The sequence below is a fragment of the Temnothorax americanus genome, unplaced genomic scaffold, assembly GCF_048541705.1.
Source record: "Temnothorax americanus isolate GAGA-0224 unplaced genomic scaffold, ASM4854170v1 Scaffold7, whole genome shotgun sequence".
NCBI classification, from domain to species: Eukaryota; Metazoa; Arthropoda; class Insecta; order Hymenoptera; family Formicidae; genus Temnothorax; species Temnothorax americanus.
This window is the reverse complement of record NW_027509792.1, coordinates 4,849,948-4,876,406: the sequence shown is the minus strand read 5'-3', so window position 1 is coordinate 4,876,406 and position 26,459 is coordinate 4,849,948. Positions and strand designations below refer to the sequence as shown.

Sequence of the window (26,459 nt, the reverse complement as noted above, 5' to 3'; positions counted from 1 at the left end):
TTCACCTTGAGCGCAGATCGCGGAATTGAAGAACCTGAAATTGCCGAATGTATCTTCACTATTTTGCTCTTTCGTCAGATAGGCGAATAATGAAGGCAATTTTGCGACCAGTTGCTTCAATTGTTGCAGGAACCAGGCGGTTTTTGCGGTCAAAACATATAACCGGTAAACCCATTTCGCTTTTTCCACCGGGTAGATGCTGTCCAAACACGTCTGGCTTTTGCATCAATATACACCAGCCACTAAACGGCAAACTATATTCGTATACCAAACTAAGCGGCAAATGTTATTTGCCGAACACTAAAACCCGTAAAACCCATTCGTTTCGTCTCGAAAAAGCGACCTTGACAGCTTCTTACACACGAACCTTCGCGTTAACTCCACCTGACGGTATAATTTAGTGCGCGTCCCTTTCGCGTTGCATTTCTAGGTAAGATTCTTGTCGCGAAATGATTAGATGAGAGGGTAATAAAGCGACGAAGGGCGATGTTATCTGTCGTACAGATGCCGCTTCTTATTACCGTCGAACTCAGACGAGTTACTTCCTGGACGTCTTTAATTAAACAATTTTAATCAAGTAGGAAGAGGACTGCGCTTCGCGAAAGGGGAGAAAAAAAAGGGGGAAAGGATCGAGGGCAAAGGTGTGTGTCGACGATTCCACGACGATCGACTTTCCCTCTCGTAGCTCGATTTTTCTTCTCTCCGATTCGTCGGAATGATCGAATTCCGCGGAGTGTCGTCGTGCCGCTAAAAAATGTTTATTTACGTTCGTCGGGATATCGACATTAACCTTTTAAACGACGCGGTCGAATGGCGTATAACGTTGCCGCCGGTATCGCTACCATTCATATTTGTTTTTATCCGCATCCGCGTGCGCGCACAGAAATATCTTCGAATAGAAACGGGTGGACGCGATACGATTTTATGAGCCACATGTTCCCGCAATATACGCGGACAATACAAATGGCGACTTAGATCAGCAGGTGAATTCTTCTCGGCGAGAGAGAAAATCTCTCCTCCCCTCTCTCCCTCTCTTCTCCCTTTCCCGCCGGCAAAAGCGAAATTGTTCTTGCCGTTTCTTTTTCAATATCTGCTCTTGCTTTATGAATGGGATAAAAAGAAAAAGGAAGAAAGCACGCGGTAGATTTACACGATGTGCTGCGGAGGAACTTGCCAGACTTTATATATATATATAAATGGTGGCCTCAAGTGTCTTTAAGTATAGAAGAAGTCGTGCGAACGGCTTATAAACGACAAGAAAAACAGAAAACCGTGCGAGGATCGAATGTCATCGCGCTGCTTACTGTTGCTCGTCGGTTTTATCACATTGTTATTTCTGTTATGACACGAAACGTTGAATTTTAAATGACCAATCTCCTTTTCATAGGCTACAAGAGCTACTTCCCAAGAATATTAAGATAAGAATTCCTAATCAAGGCCCAGGCATATCGCATCGAATTATCTGGTTGAATTTACGCGAATAACATATTCCTGAGCCTTAACAGACTTTCTGGGACATCCGACATGCTAGCCGTTTAACTTCGAAAGCCGGCAAGACGCCTGAATCCTGTTCAAGAGCATCCCGAACCGTGTATTATGCAAATTCGATAAGTCTTAAAATCTGATTTACGACATATCCGGAATAAACGGCGTCGAAGGCGTGAATAAAGGTTCCGCCGACGAACTTGAAACTACGGCCTACGACTGTACGGGAACGTTCTTTCTGATAGCGTTCGCCTTTGCGCCGAGCGGACTGATAAGCATGCAAAGCCCGACGGTATCGCGACCAAGGGTCATTTCTTTCCGAGACGTCGATGAGTCAGTCGCGAAGACAGAAATAACGCTGCGGCGCGGTAAACGTCGTGCGGATAAAAAAGAAGAAGCGCGATAAACCGGCGAGCCGAAAGCGTACGTTCGTTCCGCTCCAATTTTGAAATACGGGGGACGATCTATCATCCTTGAAAATTGGAGTAAAAGCTCCGCCTCTTTTTTTCAGTCCGCCAGTATTTGCAATGTTTTTGTCGGTGCGATACATTAAAACAAGCTATCGAACGTATGATAAATCGGACGTTTTACATAGTCGTCCCAGTACCCGTGTGTGCCTCTATGATATGAAAAAAAAGACACGTTCCGATAATACGTAGCGCGAATGCGTTACACCGGGTATCTCTAAATTAATGGAAGTTTGAACAAGTGATCGAAGTCGTTGTAAAGAAGAAATTCACGTCTTTAAATGACATACGATCGATGGATAATGGAAGTGTATCGATAACGATAGACCCATCTAAAAAATGACTGCAAATAAATCTGTTTTAAAATACCATTCGAGCCTTTTGTGATTTAATCCTTTCTCCGATGACTTTTAGCTCGTTGGAAGTATTGCGACTTCCAACTTTTGAATAAATTCCGTATAAACAAATGAATATTCTTCTGCCCTTTCTAGACGACTCTCACCGAAAGAAGTATTATTATCGATTGTGTCACGCATCTTACGTCGTCGCACCGTTGAAGTTTTGATTAAATCTGTTTGTCTACCCTGTTCTAAATTCGTACATATTCAAAAGCTCGCGAGATGAACGCCACACAGAGATTTCTCCCCGTGATCTCCCGCGGCAAAAGTCATCTGGACTTTCATTGAGATGCGAATGGGCCGAGAGGCGAGCATCTCGTATACGCGCGCGCGAGAGAGAAAGAGAGATCGCCGGTCGTTGCGGCGTGTCGTGTATCGCGGGTCCCAACGAAATTTTACGTAACATGTAAATGCGCTCGTCGTGAATGCGGTCGCGTTACGTGCCTCTTTCTCTCTGTCTCTCCCTCGTTTTCTACCTTCCCGTCTCTTTTTATTGCCGAAGCGGCACTTACGAAACCAGTTTCGGTGTAGACCGGCGGCTCTCGGTCTCTTTTTCGAGATACGGCCGACGAATTTTTTCTTCCACGAGCGAGAGCTAGCCTCTCCCTCTCTCTCCCTCCCTCTCTCGTCCTCTCCAAGTTCAGAAATATTATCACGTTGTCGCCAAAGCGGTTCTCTCTCTCTCTCTCTCTCTCTCTCTCTCTCTCTCTCTCTCTCTCTCTCTCTCTCTCTCTCTCTCTCTCTCTCTCTCTCTCTCTCTCTCTCTCGTCTCTCTCTCTCTCCTCTCTCTCTCTCTCTCTCTCTCTCTCTCTCTCTCTCTCTCTCTCTCTCTCCCTCATGTGTCAGTGAAATCCCCCGCGAGTAGGTATACCCTTCGCGGGGGGGTGATGATGGAAGCTGCTGGCTTCGAGAGCTCCTTTACGAATTTCGTCACGCGCGCCGAAGGGACGCGCTGCCGGCTGGCTCTGCATTTGTATTCGTTGCGCAAGGTCCGGTCGCGCCCTCGTTCCTTAAACAGTATAATTTGCGGAATCTCGTCGGCGCGACGAGCTCTCTTTTCTCCTCTTTTCTCTTTCCCGCTCTATTCTTCGTCGCGTCGTGTCGGATCGACGCTGCATCGACGAGTCCTCTACGCTCAGTGCAGAACCGTCGCGTTTTCTCGTTCTCGAACTCGGGAGGCACGTGCGCGATCGATCTTCCGCAAAAATCACGGGCTCGTTCTGCCGCGGTCATTTAATTCGCAAAAACGTCGAGATAAATTCGAGACGAGGTCGTATCGCGATTAACGGGAGCGTGCTCCCGCGACTTTTCCGACACGCGCTCATTTTAAGCCTCGCGCGGGCCCGGATTGATGCGTCGATTCGTCGCCGATTAATCGCGCCCCGCGGTTTTTCAATTATCGCGAATATAGTATCGCGCGCGGCCTGCAGAAGACATATAACTCGATTACGCGGTATTATGACGGCTCGATGAAATAGCTTAATACAATTTCCATGTAGAACGCACAGCGAATCTGACAGTACGATAATTAAAGCGTGCGTTGCTTTATCGCTATCAGGGGAGCGCGCGCTCTCTCACTTGACTCGGCCGGCTGCTGAAAATTAGTCTCCGGCTAAACTCGATTACCTCGCGATCGGAAATATCGATAGATTTGCTAAACGCTCATCCCGATAAAAAGCATAATTCGATCAGAGCGCGCACGTGCGCAAAAACGTACGACGAGACGAGGGAAATATCTAACAACGATAGACAAGCTGTAAGGTCTACCTCTCTTCCTGTAAAAAAAAAAGCAATACGCCGCCTTAACGGATAAAAATCAAATGAAATATGAGCTATATGAATGGAAATGAAAGATTTAGATTTAAATTTAAAAGCTTAAACTTATCGTCCGGATTTATCTTCTCTCTAAATACACGAAACTTTCCCTAATTTATTTACTCCAAGAAAATTAACAGGTTGATATTTGATATAATAAAAATCAACGGAGAAACCCGCGATGCACTTTGCGCGTTAGAAGTTTTAATTGCATCACCGAATGATTGTGAAATCGCTATCGGTTCGTACGCGTTCGGCGTCTTTTTCGATCCTTCCGCGCCGAAATTAGATTCGAGCCACGCTGATTAGTATTTAATTGCAAAGTTCTGGCGAGAGCGATGCTTGCAAATTTTATCACGTTTCGCTGAGGAACGCGAGTGCATTTGCATTCGTCGCGCCGCCGCGCCGTCGGGTCCGCCTCGCGCGCCTCGCAATCCTTAAATTGCGGAATGTAATCAATGGGTAGAATCTGTTGAAAAGACCAACGTTTCCGACTACATTTACCAGTAAATACTTCCCAGATACACGTTCGACGAGCATCGAGATAACGAAACTGATAGTGCCGCATAAGCGCATAATCTTTATGAATTCAAATTTAATTTCTCAATGAGCTTAATCGCAACCGCGATTGCGATTCGTACGATCGAAATATGCCATGCCAATTCTCGCGCTTCCATCAGAAGAGAGAGATTGTCGCTATGCATTTTCGAGTATTATATAAGTCACCCGTCCTTTCTCTCTCTTTCTCTCTCCCTCTGTCATTAAATTATGTGAACGACCTCGTTGAAAATAGTCGGACGGCGTCACGAGTCGTCGATAAATGGTCCGCGTTAACATAATTCTCTAGCCACTTCATCTTCCGGTAATACTTTTTCGACTACTGTCGTGAAAGTGTGCTCGTCCATGTCATTTCATAGGCAATGATTTCACACGTCGTTATGCAACCGTTTTAGGATCCGAGGAGGTTATCGTCGCGCTCCATTTTTGCGGGCGCAGCGGAATTATTGACGTAAATAACACGCCGCTCTCGTCTCGCGCAGCGCGATAGCGCGAAAAGAGCAACAAAACACACAGGCACGTGCTCTTTCTTCTTTATTATTAAACTATTAAAATGTCGATCGCGAGAGTCTATAAAGTCCCGTCCGAAAACTACCGGCGCAGCTGAAGGTCGTGATCCTGGAATCGAGTTTTATTCCAACCCGCGGAACTCTTCCCGCGTATACTTTCCTCCTCGTTGAAAGTCGCCGTGCTTTCTCGGGAACGAGTCCGCCACGTGTCGTTATAATGTGGCGCACATTTTTCACCGGGGACGTCGCCGTCTAGTTACTCTAGTTTTCGAGACAGCAAAGTTTCAACGCGATGTACGGAATCCTCCTTACAATCTCCTCCGCGCGGCAAGGACGACCATGCTTGAGGTATAAAACGATGTAAACGTTAAGAGAGACACAGTCCTGAATAAACTTGAATAAAATGTAATCGGGCATTGCAATTACAGAAGAGTAGAAAAAGTTATACGGCGAGAGTTATGTGTTGAGAGTGAGTGGAATAAAACTCGTTTCTACGCGGAGAAAGTAAGAAAGAGATTCACCTTTTTTTTTAATAAAAAATTTTTACAATTACATAACTAAAGGCCGATAATGGCCATTATAAATCACCTTTCGCTATACGTTATTTATACGTTGCTAACGTGAAGCAATTAGTGATAATTTTTCTTCGCAACTCCATAGTTGTGTGTTATCTGATTACAATAGATTAATAACGCTACATTTTTTAAAGAAAAACGTATTTTTTTACGATTGATAAATTTTCAAGTATAATAAAGTCAGAACGATCCAACGTTTAACACATTTTCATATTTGGACTAAAAAACTTGATCAAATTGCGTTTCCAAATTTTATCTGAAATGACGAAACGTACATATTTATTCTCTAGATTATTTCTGCGTGAATATGAGAGGCAACAGTTATATATTTCTTCCACAATTTGTAGATATGATGGAAATGCGCGATATGGAAACAATAAAAGGAAATCCTTTCGAACGTCTTGATAAAAAAAACAAACGTAAGAAAGCTTCTGACTTTACCGTATCAATTTCTATCAATGCTGACGTAATACAGCGTACCGCAGTCAGGATGTAGCGGCGAGAGCGGAGAGTGTTTGATGTATAGAAGAGTCTCCGGAGAATTGAAGCCAAAGCCGCAAGAAGTTTGGACCAGACTTGGGGGAGCCAATAGGTCAAGGCTATCTGACGCTCCCGATGTGTATACACACACCTACATCGGCGGGTCTACCCCATTTTCTAGCAAATTCATTACGGAGTTCCTTGAGAATACTTGAAGAGATTAACGACGAAGATAGTTGGCGGCGGGGACGGTACGCGCGACTACCGCGCATTCGTCACCGCGTTTTCCGAACTTTCTCGCCGTTTGTTCTCTCGCGAGAACCAAAAAGAAAGACCGGAGCGAATGGAGCCGCTCGACTTTTTGGAGTCGCCGTACGAAAGGAAGAAAGAAAGAAAAAGAGAGAGAAAAGAGGAAAGAGAAAAACGTGCGCATAGTGAACTGACGTCGTCGTCGACGTCGTCATCGTCGATGCGGTTGCGAGGTTGAAAGTAGGCGGGGAGAGCGAGTGCAGCAAGGACGAATCCTTTACCGCGATGACAGGCTTCGCTCTCCGCCTCCTTTCGATCCCACTACCACCACAGTGTGTTGGTTGGCAGGATCATGCTCTTCCCGTTGCTGGCTCCGTTGCCAACCCGGATGGGGTTTCCATCGGGTTTCACAAAATTCTAAAACTTGCGTACGCGGCGGCGAGAAATAAACCTCCACCACGGGTAATTACCTGACGCGTTTAACGCGATTTCACGCCTCCCCGTATAAGGCTGATCAAATGTGAAACCTTGTGAAGCCTGTAATTTTCACAAGGCAGAGGCCCTCGAACTTTTTCCATCGTCCTATCGTCTTATGTAATTTGACGCATACAACCTATCATCATTGTTAATCATCGTAACATTAAAACAACTAGCACTCTCGCTGACAAATGGCAACGTACGGTGTGTATTAATTGTTACTTTTTTTTTCTTGATAAACTCCCCCCTCCACCCTAAACAACGCGATGCAACTTGAAGAACCTTTGTCCTAGAGGATATACATCCTACAGCGAAAGCGCTCTATGCTCGAACTCGTTAATAAATAACGAAGTGGCGAGACACAAAGACAAACTTCGCACGCGTCGCGTGCAATTTTACATGATTACTCTCGCATAATTTTTCGATAAATACTAGCTGAACAGCACGATATCCGTTATCGTTCGAAATGACAGCGTGAATGACCAAGTAGATTGAAATGTCGTGTGACGTAATCGATGTTTCAATATTTAAATCTATTAATGAAGAAACGACAATACAAATTCCTTCGCGATACCGCCAGTCGATACGTCGTTACGGTAAGTACCGTGATGCGGGATATAGCGTGTTATTGCAAATCCGACTGTGAAAACAGAACAGAACACGTCGAGTAACTCGACTGTCAACGGTTTTACGTTCGGGCTGATGACATATTTGAGTTGCCGTAATGTAGGTAGCGGAACAAAATTGTCGGTTCTGGAGAATTCCGATCGATATGTAATTGGCGATGTACGCGGCGATCGCGTGGTATTTCCTTGGCAAGACAAAAGCAAACGCGCAACAATAGCACACGAGGCTGGCGGCGCGCGGCGACAACACGGAATATCGAACGACGATTGCTCCGCAAAGATTGTCCATGGAACATGAAGCTTCGCGGGAAAACTCGAGAAACGTTAAACTCATTGTAAGAAAAACATGCGTGCGATTCGAAACGGAATTCAGAAATTTTTTAAACGACCAGAATGGGCACGTTTGCGACGACTTATGCAATTAACACTCCTATTAAAAAAAAATATTTCTTCAAGTGTTAAAATAATGAGTTGTGATATTACACGATTGTACACGCTATCTACCAACTAAAATGTCCGAGAATGTCTTACAGTATTCTATCAACGTTAGCTTAAAAATTGTCAGTTAAGTTCGTTTCGGAAATGATTAACTTTTTTTCTCAATATTTCTTAATTACGTTGTATCGATCAATTAGAAGAGTGAAGTAACTCATACAGTAGCACCATAGATAGATTTCTGTCTATGTTCTATCCGCATTGTATAGGAAAGAAAAGAAAATCGAAGGAGAAGAAAATACGAAAACGAGAGAAGAAAGGCAGTTAAGACACGTAAACGAAAGCACGTGGTGCACGGGACGGGACGTTTACGTCGCGGATAATGTCGGGTCGTGGAGGAAACGAATGGTTCCCGGGGACCGAGGATCGCGCGCGCGGCTAGAGAACGCGGACGGAAAAACGAGGCGAAGTGAACGTAAACGCGGCCACGTGTCGCCGATAAATCGACCTTATCAATAAGATCGAGCTCTATCCGCGCTTTCTCTCTCGTTCTCCTGTCTCTCGCTCTCTCGTCCCGCTTCCCTCTCGTCGTCTCCGGGCCCCCGACAGTAGTTATTCATATATTCCGTAAGTTTGGAATACATGAATAACCTACGAGTCTCAGGTATTCGCGTGAATCGTCTTCGATGAAGCTCCAGGTAAGAGCCGCGCCGGCGACGACGCAACGGCGTTTAGCGCATCTTGTAGAAAGCGACAGGTGACACGCATCCCCGTTACATATCCTGCCTCCTTCCTCCACTTCTGAGTCTATCGCAAGTACTTCAGCGAGCGCGGAAAATCATTTTCTCCCGAAAATGTGAACGAATTTTATTCCAAATATTAACGATCGAAGTCTTAACAAGTTTAATATTTGACAGCCATTCAATCATAAGAGAAGACTCGAAATTGCTATTAAATTATTCGCTTCGCGAATATATATCGAAATTACGTTCGAAAAATGCTCGAAAGCTCGCTGCAATATATAGCTTGTTTATTTCCCAAGATCCTATATTTGCATTGTGTTATGCATGGAAAATTTGTTTCTCTTTCTATAATGATTCTGGTTTTAATTAATTGTATTATCTAGTCAATTAATGCCTTCACGAATAATCGATGATGAATTATGAATTATTTGTCGCGGTACGAAAATACGACGCGTGAGAGAAATTTTTCTTAATTTTCTAATATCATGTGTCATAGGTGTGCCATTATTTGACAGGTGCAAACTTTGCAGTTACAGTTCCGGTAATTTGATAAGTGCGGTCGTATTTATGTGGTGGTGATATTCATTTTCATAAAACCAAGAGACCCCGAGATTTATAATACGAGAAAATGAAATAAGATTATGACGTTCCATCTTCATTATCCAAATTCGCTGTGACATAAGTTTGATCGCGAAAATAGAACGAAAATTCGTTATCCGTTATTCCACCATTATTCGTCGAAATAATGTCCCCGTGATCTTCCATATTCCGCCGCCTCGCCGAAATGGGTCACCGATGCATAATTTCGCGCTCTTCACTTTTTTCGCGGTATTACAACATCGGGCCGGACCAATCCTGACCGATCTCCGTCGTGAACGCGAAAAATCAACGAATCGACGAGTTCTTGTCCGCGCTCGTTAGCGATTCGCATACATTGACATAAAAGCGTTTTTATCAGCTTCGTAAATAACGTGTCGCGGCAGTTAGGATCATATTATCGTTAATCGTCCTATACGGGCGAAAAACGAAACAACCTATTCGGTAATTGCGAAATTATGCAACGCAATTTGAATTGTTCGAATGCACATTTGCCTAATATCGTATCATCTTGTAATCTAGTATTACAATAGCTCCATTTTTTCCAGATTATAACATTATTATTGAGTAAAAAGAAATTATTATCCCACTGGCTAATGCGACTGACAGCAATATAAAAAATAAAAAGATCGTTGAAGTTAAATATATTAGATGTATTTTTAAACGAACGGTAAAAAAAAAGAATTTTATTTTATATACCTTATTTCCGCCTATTTTCCCAACGTTCTATCTCGTGTGACATTAACGCGAGATTCTCGGCATATTACGCAGATCCTAAGCAGCTTGCGATAATGAAAGCATCGACTCGCACGTGAATCAAAGCGACGCTGCGATTCGTACTGATTCCGGAGTGTTTGCTATATAACGCGAATCATTAGGAACCGAATAGCGAAATTACGACGTTACCTGGCAGGTATTAAAAGCGCGCTATATTAAAGTACCGGCAAATCATGGCAATTATTCTTCCGCACCGCACCGCGCCGCATTCGCGATTCTAATTGTTCGGACACGAATGGAGAGGGCCTCGCACCGAAGTATTTATCTCGACGCATTATTATTCCCGTCGAACGTGACCGTAACCCGCAATTGTTGCGTCAACTTAACGCACACGCCGCGGCCGAGCTCTGCGCTGCGCCTATATCGCCCGATCGTGTTTTACGATCGCTCGCGTCGACCACGAATTCGGCCGATGCGCAATTACGGAATTGCCCTCGTACATCAACGACTGGCCCGTTTCGCGCAAAAGGGCCCTCCACCCGTCGCTTAATACAGCGTACGCGCCAACGGCCGCTGTGAAAAAGTTTTTCTAACGTTTTGCGGCCCAAATGCGATCCGATAATTCGCGCGTAGTGACGAGTGAAGTTCTCTGCCGGGTTCAATTTCGCGAAGTAGCTCGCGCGCTGCCGACATTTCTGCAAAATGGATAGACGGGAAAGATGCGTTACATACGCGTGAAGATAAATAATATTGACGAATAGGCCGAAAAGGGAAGTGACTTTATGCAAAACTCAAAATCTATTAGATAATATAAATCGTGGCTACTAGGTGACTGCTGTACCGAATTGTAATTAATTAATTAGTACGAACAAATAAAAGAATGATGAAAATACGTGTTTCTAATTGTATCCTGGTTCATAACGCCGGGCAAAATTTCACGCAGAGCTGCATTGCGTAGGAGGGGTAATAGAAGATGAGCTAATGAGACATCTGTGTAATTTCGATACATGTCCGTTCTCGAGTGTCATTGTGATCAGCGTGGAAAATCGTGAGAGGGAAGGGGGACAATCATGGCAAACCGAGCTCACGTGAGCTCCCCTCTCTCTGTCCCTCTCTCTCTCTCTCTCGTACCTGCAACGCGCGCGACTGCAGCACAGATCCCAAAAATATCTCGGCGTTAGCTCGCGCACCCACGCCGGGGCTCTCGTTCGAACTCTACGCGCTTTTATTTATAACTCGATGTTAAAAAAAAGTGACAGCACGTCGAGAGTCGCGCATATACGTTGTCGTAGTCGTCGTCGTTGTCGTCCCTGTCGTTTTACGGGCGTCGTGGAAAAAACGTGGCGCGCGCGTCCCGCTTGCGTGAGTTTCGAAAGTCGGGCTTAACTCCGCGTAAATCGCGACTCGAAATTCGAAATTCGCGTCCGCGTTATCCTCTCTCTCTCTCTCTCTCTCTCTCTCTCTCTCTCTCTCTCTCTCTCTCTCTCTCTCTCTCTCTCTCTCTCTCTCTCTCTCTCTCTCTCTCTCTCTCCCTCTTCGTATCGTTTCTTGTTCCCTCGCGTTACCGATCCTTCCACCACGTTCGCTAACCCGTCGTCCACGTCGAATCCTTTTTTCCCTCCGCCCCTCGGTTCTTTTCTTTCAATTTTTCTCATCCGTATGCTCTTTGTCCCTCCTTCTCTCCCGCGCATTCACCGCTCGGTATTTCTTCCCTCTTCCCTCTTCTTTATTATTCCCTCCCTCCTGCCGCATCTTTCTTTATTTTAGCCCGAGGCGAGCTCCGAGATGATAACGGAAAGTCGAAGGAGTTCGAGGGGAGTAGCAGAAGGGGAAGGAAAGGCGAAAAGAGCAGGAAAGAGAGGCGTTGAAATACACGAGGGAGAGAGAGAGAGAGAGAGAGAGAGAGAGAGAGAGAGAGAGAGAGAGAGAGAGAGAGAGAGAGAGAGAGAGAGAGAGAGAGAGAGAGAGAGAGAGAGAGAGAGAGAGAGAGAGAGAGAGAGAGAGAGAGACAAAAAGGAAGACGGAAAAAGTGAAAGAGGAATAGAGAGGGACAGAACGAGAGAAGAAGAGAGAAGGAGATGAAGAACAGGGGATGGGAGGAGGTGCATGAATGCCCGCTCGTACAGAGAGCTCGTCCAACGGGCTTTCCTCCTCCTCTTCTCTTCTCTTTCCTTTCCTTTCCTCTCCTCTCCTCTCCTCACTTCACCTCACCGAGCTCTCACGAGCCGTGGTTTCGTAACACGCGTCTTTCCCTCTGTTGAGCATCTTTCTTTCTCCGTCTCTCTTTTCTTCTCGTGCCATCTCGTTCGGAGAGCACGATACATCGTACACGCTATGTATATATCGTTTCAGAAATTTCGTATTTTGGCAAAGACGAACGCGCGATGGAAACGTAGAATAAAACTTGACGTTAATGGGCTAATAAGAGTTTTCCCGTCATCCACGTCCTCGCGTCGTCGACGTCGGCGTCTTAAATAAAAGTAATCTTTAAGCGTGAACTTTTACAATGCATGATCTATAAACGGCGACATGTAATTGCACACTCGATCGCGTAGCTTTCCGGATAAACAAGCACAACGACTTTTAAAATACGCGAGCATGCTCGAGAGAACATATTTAAAAGTTAAGAATATACATGTTATATAACTGATAGTGATTAATAAATATATTAGCTGCTAACGCTGATTGACGCTGCTTGCCAGATATGTTTACACGTAAGTAATTAGCGAATGACTAATTTGAGATACAGGATATGCGATCTTCACTGAAAATGACTGGTCGCAACAATAGTCGGAATCATTATCGTACTCGCGCTTCCGTGCCGGACTATATATGACGTATTTACTAAATAGAAAGACATTTTAAATAATGTAATCAAATAATTTATGTCTTGGTTAAAAGTAAAATATTGCAACATTGATATATATTTGTCTAGACATCTGATCATTTTATATCTTTGTAAATTAAATTGGTCCCATACAGCTCAAGCTAAATGTACGAAATCTTGTATTTAAATGCAGGTCTCACCGGGACAACCGAGCCCGATGGACTGTATATTTTCAGAAAGGGAAATTGATTAATATTGGCACTTTGTCTTTTGGTCAACGTCGTGCGCGTTTACCAATCAAACAATAAAATACATCTTTATTCGTCGACTATTATATGATATTGTATTACCAGTGATTTGTATACAAGGCAACATAGGATTTTTGGGGGCTTCCCCGAACATAAAATTCATATCGCGGGAAATTGGAGAGATACACTCGAAAAATGAGAAGAAACCCCCAAATGTGATTGCGCGTGGATGAATTAATATTTCCACTGTTTATTGAGTAGATACAAAATCCGAGACAGATGTGGTCGAGGGGAGCGACGATCCTTTGGACGAAAAATTTCGCCGTTTATTTACTTCGTTTCACATCTTTCAAATATTAACATTGTCCAATAAATCGGGATTAAAATTAATGAAACGATGCAGCGCGAGACTGTTCAAATTTTCTGAATCGAGTATCCTATATGATTAATTTCGATATAATATGTTTAATAATACGATTGTAAATCGCAAAGAGACGCAAGAATTTTCGATAAAAAAGAGGAGGGCGGAAAAATGACAAAGGTTTTTTTCATTAATATACGCGGTTAATTTTTGTGCGAATATAGAGAGTGCGTTCTGTATTTTTCCACAGTGGAACTCATTAAAAGTTGCCTGCGACTCAATTCTGGGTCGCTACGCAAAGTTTGGAAACCACTGCCGCAGTTACGCATGCCCGCTTTCTGTCTGCAACCCGATATAGATTATAACGTGATTAAATTGATGAACATATCATTTGGTCTAGAATTATAACGTAATTAGTTATCCGTAAAACGGATCACACACAATACACGTTCTCGACGATAGCATAAATTGTGTACATTGCGTTTCGTGGATATCTATTTATGCGGATTACTTCCTCCGATCGTGCGTGATTACTTTACTTGATCAATTTAACACCTGAATTGCAACAAAAATACCGATTGCGCGCCCTGTATAAAAGCTATTACGATTAAAGGTAGATTTTATCGCGCATTATTGGATGGCGACAGATCGATGAGGCAAAGTTTAATAACCAAGGGAATTGTGCGCATTCTTCGCCTCGATAAATAACTTCCGCGCATAACTTGTCCCGTAACTTATTGATAGGAGAAATTTACGGTAATTTTATTTGTATTTATGCGCGACATGTAACAAACACACTCGTGATACGATTGCTCGAAATAGTTGCGTTATTCAAAGTTTAAATTTTCCTAAAATTTAGAATGTGTCAGATTTGAACGGATTTTTAATATATATTCGTATAAATGTATAAATATGTTATAAAAATCGTAATTATAATAATAATAACTGTATGTTAATATATCGTAAAAAGCTACATTGTAATTGTAACACAAAATTGGAAGGGAGCGAGAGAGAGAGAGAGAAAGAGATACGAGCGCTTATGAAATAACCGTAATTATGTCGCCTAATAATATCGCGATCATCGATTTAATTTCGTTCGAAATACGACTTGCGTGACGTTGCGATAGACCGATAATCATCGCGTTTATTTAGAGATCGATAACGGCGCGGCCGGTAATGATCGCCATTAGAGACGACGACGATGACGACGACAACGACGAGTGTGTCGGACTCTCTCAATTCTCAAGCTGGTTCGGATCGATAGCTCGGAACCGGTTCCAAGTTCCCGGTGGCTAATTGATCTTGCAAAGCGCAAGCGATGTTGGACAAATATTAGCATCGGAGGTAATTATCGACGGACTTACGCACACACGCATTGCGGAGCACGCAGCAAAGATCGAATCTAGTTCAAAGCCGGCTCGTAAGAAGCTGAAAAGCTTGGCGATACGCGGACCCGTAGCTCTGAGCTTGATACATGTAAGTTTGTCTCAACCAACATTATAAATAAAATAATTTCAGTGATAAATCATTCTGTTTCTTTTGACATTTTTCTTCAAGCGTTTAATAATTGACCTTTGAGTAATTTTAGTGTTAATGTAAAACCTTCAGAGAGACACTAGAAACAATTCTGATTTAATTGGAATTCCTTGTGTTATAATTATGTCTTTCAATGACGCTGCGTAATTTAATACTACAAGTCCGAATATAGGTAACGGAAAATAATTAGATAACAAGCAAACTATGTTAATAACCAGAATTCGACAATTCCTTGTATAACATATCTTTGACGCTAATTTCACTTATGTTCTACACTGTGACAAAATCATAGAGCCAAACGTTCTGATATTTTTGACACGGCAATGTAGCATCTTTTAGAATGTAGATTCAATAGAATGACTTCATCCCAACGCGGAATTCATTATTGAATACCTTCGAGACTTGAACGCACCGTGCCTAGACACAGTCGGCCGTCCATGCCGAATCTCTAGGGAGCTCCGCGATTATTCCGGGCGCAAATTTATTTTTATCTGGTAGCAGCTTGTTGCCGGCGCTCGGGGCGCCGGCGTTGCCGGATTAGAAGTTTTTCGCGTCAATATTTGCAAGCAAAACCCCCTGTATCCGAGACAAGTCGTTGGACTGATCAATACGTTTGTCGCGATAGAGAATTGTCGTCGGTAATAGAAACCTGACTCCATAATTTCGTAGAGTCTAGACATCAATGTCACGGGATCACTTAACCGTCATTAGGAGATATCCAACTGAAGCCTGGTCAATTTTTGGTCGTTTTGTATATCAGCAAGATAACTAACTGTCACTAACATTTATGGTGATCGATAATTCGAACGAGTATAGATTTTAATGTTATCGTATATCGTATCGTTCCCACAAAAATAGCAATAAAGTGTTCTACGTTACTGCTCTATCTCTTTACAATTTCAGTTAACTCTTAATTCTCGGCGCTAACGTTTATACAGATTACAGGGAGTGGATCTCCGTGCTAAATCGTAACAATAAAAACGCCAATGATCGGCGCAGATACGTTTCCCCGTATCGAAAAATTGAATCCGCCGGAGGTATACCGATTTCGATCCCCGCGCGCCGAGGAACGTCGTCGTCCCGACGGAAACTACCGTCTTCTCGGCATATTCGCGATAATATCCGTAAGAAGAATTTACGTTGCGTGCGGGAAGCGCTACGGGACAAAAAAAAGACAAGAAAAAAAAGGAGGAGCAGGGAGCTCCGCGCGCACGCTCCGAAATAGCGTTCATCGCGCTATCCGCGCCGGGCCGACCGATCGTAAAATTGGGACAACAGAGAACCCATGCTGGAAAACCTGGCAGCCGTAGCGGTAGCCTCACGCGTGTGTACCAGATTTCCCTCAAGAGTATATACGAAGCTGTAACCGTCCAAGATGCCGGAGCCGAAAACAAATGAGACGTACAGATCTGCGCGATCGGCGAAATCGTGCGCGAAATAAATAAATATTTCGCCGCAGCGCGCGTCTCGCCGCGCGATTTCGGTTGCGGGCGTTGCCGGTGTGTGATGTAGGCCGAGCGTTACGAAATCGGTACTCGCGGCCAACATTGTTGCGTCCTTTTTCTCTGACGGGGGAAGCGGAGTCGTTAGGCTCTCGCGGTTGTAAGAAAGAGACAGAGAGAATGACTACAAAGACGACAACGACAGCGACGACGACGACGACGACGTTGCTATTAATCTCGCGCGGCTAATTTTGAAATGCTGCCTTATTACGCTTTAAAGTGTGTCGCGAAGTTAGTGATTTCTGGCGTGTCTCGAGTATAATTAAGTTTAATGCGAGCGCGGCCTTCCCGTCAGCGACGACGCGACGGGGCGGCGGCGGTTAAATCGGATTAAGATCCCAACGGAGATCCGTGCACGATTGAATTAATATAATAATACGCACGACGCGGGATATGCGCGACGACGATTCGATTTCTTTCCGCCTCCCTATCAGAACACGTCGCGATTAGCTGCAAGGATCGACGACGGTGATCGTAGGCTCGCGTGACGCTGCAAAAGTTGTAATCGCGCGTCCGCGACTGGCTGTAACGAATAAATACGTCGTAAAACGCGTGGAATCATACGGGCAAAAACGCCGGAGTAATTATACCTCGATCGCTTTACGAGAAAGCCAGGAATAACGAAACAGGTTTCCAGTTTCTTGATTACTTGATGCAACACGAACGTCGGCCTCTCCTCTTTCTCGCGCGCGTTTACGTAATTTCCATTAACGCCGTTCATTAACGCGACGGCGATCCAAAATCGCAGAAGATATATTGCTCGAGTCCCGTTATCGCGATCGATGCGAAACACAATCGTTGCTCAACGCGTCGGGCCTACTCCTCGGGCACGGACTCCCTCTCGCCGGAAACTTCGCGCGATCGCGAAGTTATCCCAAGGATCGGCACCACTCGCGAATTGCAACATCGCTCGGAAGCCAACGTCGACGTCAAAACGCATATCCACGTTCGAGAAACTGGTATTAATTACCCGCAAGAGGGTTACGCAACGAACTATAAACAATACATTTCAACTTAATCGCTATTTATTCGCGCGCGGGCGAATTAAGAGTGCGAAGCACAAACTTAACTCTCGTGAAACTCTCGTGAAAACGCGATGATTATATAGATACGGATTACTGGAAAATTCCAGCTAATTAGTTTCTATAAAGTTCAGCGAGAATTATCATCGCGGTACTTATCCTGACATTATTTTATATGTACGATGACTGAAAAATGGTGGTAAAAAGATTAGCCTTCGAGATATCCGTGTTGCCCGGGTTGTTACATCGCCTTTTCTGAATCCTTCGAATCACGATTAGCAACATTGCAACTGCGAGTCGGAGAATCCTGCGCTTAACAGCCAACCACATCTCCCACCCGATCCTCGGTGCCGTAGACCGGAAGCGCCCGGGATCGCCTGGCGCGAAAAAGGGAGGAAATTCTTCTCTCGGGGAGAAATTTTCGGATCTCCGTCGCCGCCACGGAGTTCCCATCGCCGCGCGAATTCTCCTTTCCTTTCCGTTCTTCCATCTCACTAGCAACACCGCTCATAAATAGCCGTACCGGAGGCGGTCGTAAGGGTTTCCCTTATCTGCGTCAGCGTTTCTGCTCGCACAATTACCTACGGGTTTCCTTCGCGGTACGTACGCCACTTCTCTCGTATGCTCGCTTCTTCTTTTTTTCCTCTCCTGTTCTTTCGACAACTTTGCGGACGTACGCGTTAGCATATTGCGCGCGCGAGCGTGCTCAAGCCCGATTTACACGACTCACTCTCTTCGTGGAGTGACCGGACGTTCCGGTTCCCAGGGGACTACGTTCTCTCGCCTTTCTTACTCTTTCATAAATATTAAACACAAAACTATACACTACTTTGTATATTTTTTCTTAACAAATGGAGGAGTAGATATTAGAGATATCCGAGATTTATTCCCTTTGAAAAATCTCCTTTCGGAGATTCCTATAGATCTTTCGGTTTTTCTCACTACCTTAGCTCGAGAACATCCGGGTTCTTGATTTTGGGAGGGGGGGAAACGTTATTCGATAAAAACTCAACCGTGTGTAAATTCGGCTTTACCACTTGCACAACCTTGCAACTGACACGTACGGCCGCTAAGCCTGTGTACGTGGTGGTGGATGAGCCTCGCACACTGACGCAATGCCCCGGCATTCGGCGAGTTTCGGTGGCTGTCGACTCGCCTCGCTCGACGGTATTCGCTCTTTCGACCTTCCCGTCCGAACAAGAGACGTAAAGGCAAAACGTGCGCCGCAACGTCTACGACGGCGATGGAACGTACGCGTAAACACTGAGCTCACCGTTCGTTCCTGAAGTGTTCTCCGCCGTTGAAAACCGTTTCCCTCCGCCGTGGAGAACGACGCGCCCGATCCGGCCGTTACCAAGGACGCTGAACTATCGATCCTTCCACGAACCGGGAGGAACTCGTCTAACGAAATCGTCGAATATATATGACGAAATCGTTTCTCCTCGCGAGTTACCCGAACTCTATCTTTGAAAACGCGGAAGGAGGAACTATCGATAAATTTTTCGCGTTACCGGCAGCGAGACACGGGCCGCGTACTCGCGTATCAGAACAGAATCGATAGCAATGCGTATCGGAAAAGAAAAGTACGGAGAAATCCTGCCGTGAGAATTGCTTTCGATTTCTTCGTTCAATCTAATATTATATTAGAGAATATAGAATTTTTTGTAATAAATGCGATAAAATATACATTATTAACTGATATTGCGCAAGGATTTTTTTTCTTTATTGCTAGCAGACGCTACTTCCGTCTAATGATTTCGATTACGCGATAATAACGTAGGAGAACACGAGTTACCTTGTAGTTTTTCTCAGAATCTGTTAAACGCTACACGGGTTTTCTTGTCGCGATACAAATCGATCGGAGATTTATGAGGCATGCCGACGCGCCTCACACGCAAACGTAATCAAAATAATAACCTTTTTCTTTCCTCGTAATTGTGCCTCCTTTGCTACGGAACAAAAATCGCGCCAGTTATTTGCATATCGTCTTGAATGACAATTCCCTTGAATTACAAGATTTTGTTGTTTGAGAATTATCACTTATATTGCTAATTTAATAAAGAAAAAACGCCGTGATTATCCTACAATGTTTCGATTGACATTGTAATTACGTTTGAAAATAGACGTTTAAAACTAAGAAAGTGCATTTAACGTGAAATAAAAGTTAAGATACGAAATAAAGGTCTTCCCTTCATAAAAACTTCAGATTGTGTTATTTACGTGCGAACTTTTCTGCTATAATTCGGCCGCGCACTTTCCCTTTGCCCCGAATATTCTCTGCCGGAAAATTTATTTTACTTTCGTAATAGTTCTACTATATTTCGCCGTATACAGAAAAAAAAACACATTATACGGCCGCAATCTAAATGGGCCATTGAGAACGGTTAGTTTCAGCACTCCAACATTCACGGATTTTTCCCCGGAGTATCCTTCTTTCAAAAGCACGTATAAACGGGACACAGAAACATTTCCGTCGCATTCTTTTCGCCTTTAATTCGCGGAAGGACATTTAATTGCGGTGAAATACCACTCCTCGCGATTCTCGCAAAGCTTGAGAGAACACCGTTGACATCTTTGGAGACCATTTTCAAGCGCTCTCCGCTACAGAGAATTACTTATCTAATTACTTATCTAACGAGAGCCACTTGACATTACTTTAATTTTTACAAATCTAAACCCGATTTTTTTTCCCGTCCCGACATTGCATCGCCGAAGCCGGGAGGTTTAATGCAATTTTTTAAAGGTACGATCAATTATTCATTCTAATTGAGGCGCTTTACGCGAACACTCGCACGAACGACAAAACCCGAGTCCGAGGAAAAGGAACAACCTGGATTAATAATAATTGAACTATACCTGACCCGTATAACGTCGTTCGCGCGCCGCGCCGTTGCGAGGACACGTTTCTTCCGCTCGAGACCCAAGAAATCGAGAACTTCTCCCGCGGCGGGAAAAGGTCGAAGCGAGGAACGATATCCGAGAAAATTATTAAGACCTTGCACATCGACGGATGAGAGAGACATTCTGCTTATTTTTCGGTTGTTGCAGCGCTCGGTAATTAAAACGAGCAGCGTTAAAGCGCCGGTTTGTTCGAGAGGATCGTGACGACGACGACGACGAAGATGGATGCAACAACGCGGAAAAGCATCGTGCTCGCGCGCGTGATATGTCTGGACGAGAAACGCGACGATTTCGTTGTCCGTAATATCGCCGCGATCCCCGCTGTCCCTAATTGGCTGCCGCTCCGGCTTCTCGGGGATGACTTTCGTTAATTGGTACGCGCGCGAATGGCAATTCGAGGTAAATCATCAAGACGGATAATATATCTCGACGGAGTTCGGAGCGCGCGCCGCGAGCGACGCGATCGCTCGATCGAGATCGACGCTGATATCAAACACCGAGTCCGTTCTTGTTGACACTGCTCGACTGGAGCATAAATGACAGTGATACGGGAGACTCGGTAACTATAGGTGACGCGCAACTAAAATACAAATTCTCATTGAAAATTGTAACGATAACGGAGATTGGATGACTATAGACCGGCGCGTTTTGAGCGATATTTATTGTCTTATTATTATGCGCGCTGTTTCATGAATAGTGACGGGGAATAGACATTTGGAAACCAATTTGCCTAATGATATCATATATACGAGCTGGCCAATGAAATGGTATGAGTAACGTTTCGTGTCCCAAACGACTGAATTAATCATTAGGCGGAGTTAGATTACAGTTATTAGTTAATCGAGTCGTGTTCAATAAAAGACATTAACGCTGTCGTTAATGAATGAACATTTCGCAATCAGTCAATCGTCTACGCTCCTGGCCTGCGATGTGCATTAAAAAAAGATAGAGAATCGATGACGTGATGAGAATAGCGATTATTATTGATTAGCCGCTGTCACGAACGCTCAGCGAGGTTTGGCTCGAGGGAAGAATTGTCCGTCACGCTGTCGTCGTCGATCGCGGTAACTCGCGCTTACTCGCGCTTTTTTCTCCGCGCGCGCGCGCGCGAATAAAAATCGACTCCGTTATACGACGGATACGGCCTTATTAGCGTTGCAATTATATACCGCGTATCACTGTATTACACAATGGCAGTAACGAGCGCGCATGCAGTAATAAATTACGACGGCTCCCGTAATCATTACCATGGAGTTTCGTGTAACAGCGGCGTCCTATCAGTTTACATTCGACTTTAATTGCAGCGTGCAGCGCACCGGCGGGCGGTGGCGGCGGCGGCGGCAGCGGCGGCGGCGGCACAGCTTTTTGGAACAAATTCTTGCTCGCCCCCGCGCGCGCGCGCGCGGTCAGGGTATAGCTATAACGGGTACGGAATAATTAAAAGCACTTTTAATAAATTAATATAATATTACCACTCATTTTCCGGGCATTATCCCCGCGAAACATTTAATAATGCCCCGAAGTAGACGGGGGCAGCATCAGGGGGAGGAAGAGGGGGAGGGGGTATCTTTCTACCTCATTTTTTTTCGATCAACGGGTTCATTAATTCATCGCGCTGCGCTGCGCTTCTCGCAAAATTATTCCGCCCCTACCAGCTCGCATATATCGTACAATGCCGACATGGGCACGCGTTATATGTATATCGGCCATCGAACACTTTTTTCTCATCCGCGCCAGACATAATAATTATGCCGAAATTAAAAACATGTACCGGACAATTATTCATCGTGCCGCGTCGGCGCGGGACCGAATGATATAAAGTCCGTACGGATGATCGAGGATACGTGATGATGGGCTAATGAAGTGCGTATGAATTTGGAAATGTACGCGCGTTCTAATTGTTATTATCGTTGTGAAAAAAAAGAGCTGTGAACCTTCCCCCTCGACTGCAAATATCGTTGTTACGGATCTAATTGTTTAATATTTATGAATGAAATATTTAATATGCTTATGCATGTCTGCTCGTTAACTTGGAAAGATAAACGAAAAATGATAATAATTTCTGTCGCGCAACGGCGAGCAAAGTGCGTGCTGTTGAAACTTTATTTGCATGCAAATTGAAGTTTTAGATAAATATAGCGCTTACAAGCGGCGATATGTGAAATTTAATTCTTCCAACTTTCTTCGCGCTCCGCGCCGCATATTTTCCCTGATATTTAACTCCCCTTACTATCGCTCGTATTATCTGCATCTGAATAACTAAATTCGATAACCGCGTTTCCGTGCGTCACGTAAACACGCGTCAATCTTATCTCCTGATTTACGCGAATGCGCACGATTGATAAAAACTTTCCCGTTCATTGAATTATTCCATTGCGAGGGAAAAGGATCAACTTCCATTTGTTAGACAGCTTTCTTTTCGTCGAAAGAAAAAACGAGCTCGTACCATTAGCCCCCCCTAAATGTATATCTCTCTACAGCCTCTAAAATATTTTGATAATGCAGAAAAAAACCTGAGTAAAAATAAAGAAATAGAAAAAAATAGAAGAATAAGAAAAGAAAAACCAAATTAAAGGGAAAGAGAGATAAAAGGAAAATGTATTGCTGTTCGTTTTTCACGTGATATTAATGTATCACACGTATATATACGCGACACACATACGTATTATGTAACGCGGAATAGTTCGCAAAACGGCGCGCCGCAAGAACGCGCTAAAATTTTCAACGATTTCGAGGAGAGAGACCGTATTTTCCCGTGGCGACACGAAGTTTTATAAATGTTGAAACACATTTAATGGCGAGCGAAAAAAAAAAAGAAAGAACTACGAGTATAATAGGAAGTCGGGGAATTCGCCGGTACACGAGGCGCGCATCACGCGAGAGCTGCTGCAACAGAGCTAACTCACCTACACTTCTTCAGACAGACACTTCGAGGTTATCGCGCAATGGCACGTCAGATGCAGCTGGAACGCCCGCGTACATTGTGCGCACACGCGCACAAACGCACGTAATGCACGTATACGCGGCATACCGACGTATACGTCAGACGCGTCCGTCCAACACAAACACGTGGAAAGACACCCGACGTACGTGTTACGTCTCTGCGTGTCTACGGGATGTCTTAGCCCAATTAATTACCGCGAGGGATTTTACAAGATGATCCCGTAATCCTATCTCGTGTAATTCAAATGAATGCCCAACGTTTGGTGGATTTTTAGTATTTTTGTAAGAAAATACAGAATGTATAAATCACAATAAACACAAACCCTATCTAAGTCCCTGTGTTTTTTATTATTCTTGCGGAATAGAATGCGCGCATTGTTATTTTTCACCGGCGTTATTATTTTTCTATTATTTTTCTCTTATTTCGCATTTTACCAAAAAGCAGTTGTATAAAAATATTGCGACGCATGCACGGTACAGCCATATTTATATATTAATTTACTCGTTTGTTTGTTTGCTTTTTTCATTGTGTTTTGAAGTGATTTTAGGAAATTAAGAAATAGGTATTATATGTATAGAACCAAAATCGCACGGTCCGTCGCGGCAGGCCATTTATCAATTTTTACGCAGTAGATAAAATTTTATACTTATGAGATTCGAGAGCTTTGCTTCGCTAGTTAAGTATCGAGACCAAATTACTGGCATCGAGGTAAAACCGTTCGCCGCTCGTAGTGCGTAAAAAATCCGTTGCGAAGTACCGAACAGCGAAAGCGTGGCGCAGATCGGTCCCGAATTATCGGTAGTGGAATCAACGAACGAACGAACGAACGAACGAATGAACGAACGAACGACCGAGCGAGCGAGCGAACCTCTAAAAACGCAATTTGGCGCGGCAAATTTTCGCAATGCGTCCAGCAGAGCAGTGCCATTGTCACGCGGATACGGATATACATCACGAGACGGGTATCGTATCATATCACCGAGAGAAGGACAGAGAAAAAAGATATGTGTGTGTGTGTGAGAGAGAGAGAGAGAAAGAGAGAGAGGAGGATGGAACACCGAATATAAAAGCTCGAAAAGCGGGACGTTCCCTCCCCGTATTTCTCATCCCTTTCCCACCCTCTCATTCCACCTGTTCTTGGTGCTGATTTTTCCATTCGGATAGTAAAATACCTGGCGGCGGTGCGCGGCTGATTGCGGACGCGCGCGCGATTCAATTAACTCAACGAGGGAGAAGAGTGTCGTCGTCGTGTGCATTTACGCTATTGTGGACCGGCTCACGGCGTTGCAAAACAACGACAACCATCGGTCACGTATCTCTCAACCGTCGTCGGGTATGACCAGTGCAATTTACCGCATCGCCGACGGTAAAGTGCGTACGGTCAATAAGACGGGGTATTTACTGTTTGCGCCTGTAATGTTTTTATACAGTTGCGGCCGATCTCCGCTCGTTCCCATCGCCGCACGTCGATCGTCATCCCGCAACTCTATTGCGAATCCGGGATGACAATGATGACGATAACGACGACGTAGGCGAAGATGGAGATAAAGACAAAGGCAAAGACGATGAGGAAATCGATCTAGCAATCGGCGTATCGAGCGTTTCGCAAACGCAAGGATCGTTCGCGTTCCGGTTAACTCTCGTAATAAGAGTGTCTTTTATGATTTTACGGATAGCGATCGTAAAAGCGAGGGTCGCTGAATTACGAGCGGAAACTCAAGGTTGAGTCGTGATTCTCGCTCCTTCGCCGTTGCGAAACGTGAATGGGTATACCGAAATCTTCGCCACTGTTCTTTGTTACAGCAACAGCAGACCCACAAATAATACATAACGTGTATCATTATTCGTATTCGCGCAGTTAATATAACTATTGAGATTTTACAGAAAAAGTACGTTTTAGAATGCAAATTTTGAGAGGAGTTGAAATAGTCTCGTCAGCTACGTACAAGGGGTACTAATGTTGTGTAAAAGCTTATTATCGCACATAAATCCTTTAATCCTTTAATACGTTCGCGGCACAGAACGTTTCATTCAATAGACAACATCGGACGCGGGTGATAATTGACGCGTACGAGCTAAGTAGGATTTCAAAGTACAACACACGCGGATGGATGCTTTGGATGGCGAGTTATGTGTCCGACTGCCCGTATTATCCGAATTAGCCGACATAGCGTACTATGTGTCTCTTTGTAAGAGAGAAATGCCATTAAACTGTTATTTCCTTCTCCTCTTATTGGCCGCTGCCTTTCTCGTACAATAACGCGCGTACAACAAGTAATCGGAACGTGCGATTCAGCTAATCGTTTCATTATGCACTCCGACAAATTATTCACGCACGTAAAACTTTCCTAAATTTGCCTGCGATTAAATCCTTAAATCGAACCTTCGACAATTTATTTTTCGACAATTATCAAACCATTCGAATTGGGAAGGAATATTGTATGTAGTAACTTTCTCAGAGCCGGTCCAGAAAGCAACAGTACTTTCACTCATCGGAATTTGACTTCCTCGTACTTAAGAGAATTCGAAATTATTAAACTTTAATTTATATCCCGATCTAGAAAAGCGCTAATTTTGAATAATCAAAGCACAGATATATCGTAGAATTTATTATTCAATTATTCACGTTGGATTTAACGTATATATTATTCCCAATCGATGTTTTCAGTTATGATATAATAAAGGTGACGATATCACGGACTTTCTAGCGAAATAAATGTCGACTAAAGTTCCGTCGCGATATATATATTCATTTCAAGAGGATCTCAATCATTTCGAACGTAACGCGCCAACGCAACGCAGCGCGGTCGGTGTAACGAAATTAAGGTGAAATAAACTGCCGTCGTTTAATTTATCGCCGCCCGAATCGGCGCGAGAACCTCCCCGGCGGACCTAATAATAGTGACGCACCCTCAGAGCGGCCGTCTATAGGTACGGGCCTGGTTGGTACGAGCTTTCGCTGTAAATCTAGTGGGTGTTCCCGAGCT

At 44.2% G+C, this 26,459-nt stretch overlaps 2 protein-coding genes across 3 annotated transcripts in view; one reads left to right on the top strand and one right to left on the bottom strand.

Moving 5' to 3' along the window:
* Positions 1–26,459, top strand: part of Tdg (Thymine DNA glycosylase) — a 114,673-nt gene that overhangs the window by 6,223 nt on the left and 81,991 nt on the right. The window lies entirely within an intron of this gene.
* The window catches only part of Dnmt3 (DNA methyltransferase 3), a 121,892-nt gene that overhangs the window by 23,288 nt on the left and 72,145 nt on the right, over positions 1–26,459 (bottom strand). The gene's annotated exons all lie outside the window — the stretch shown is intronic.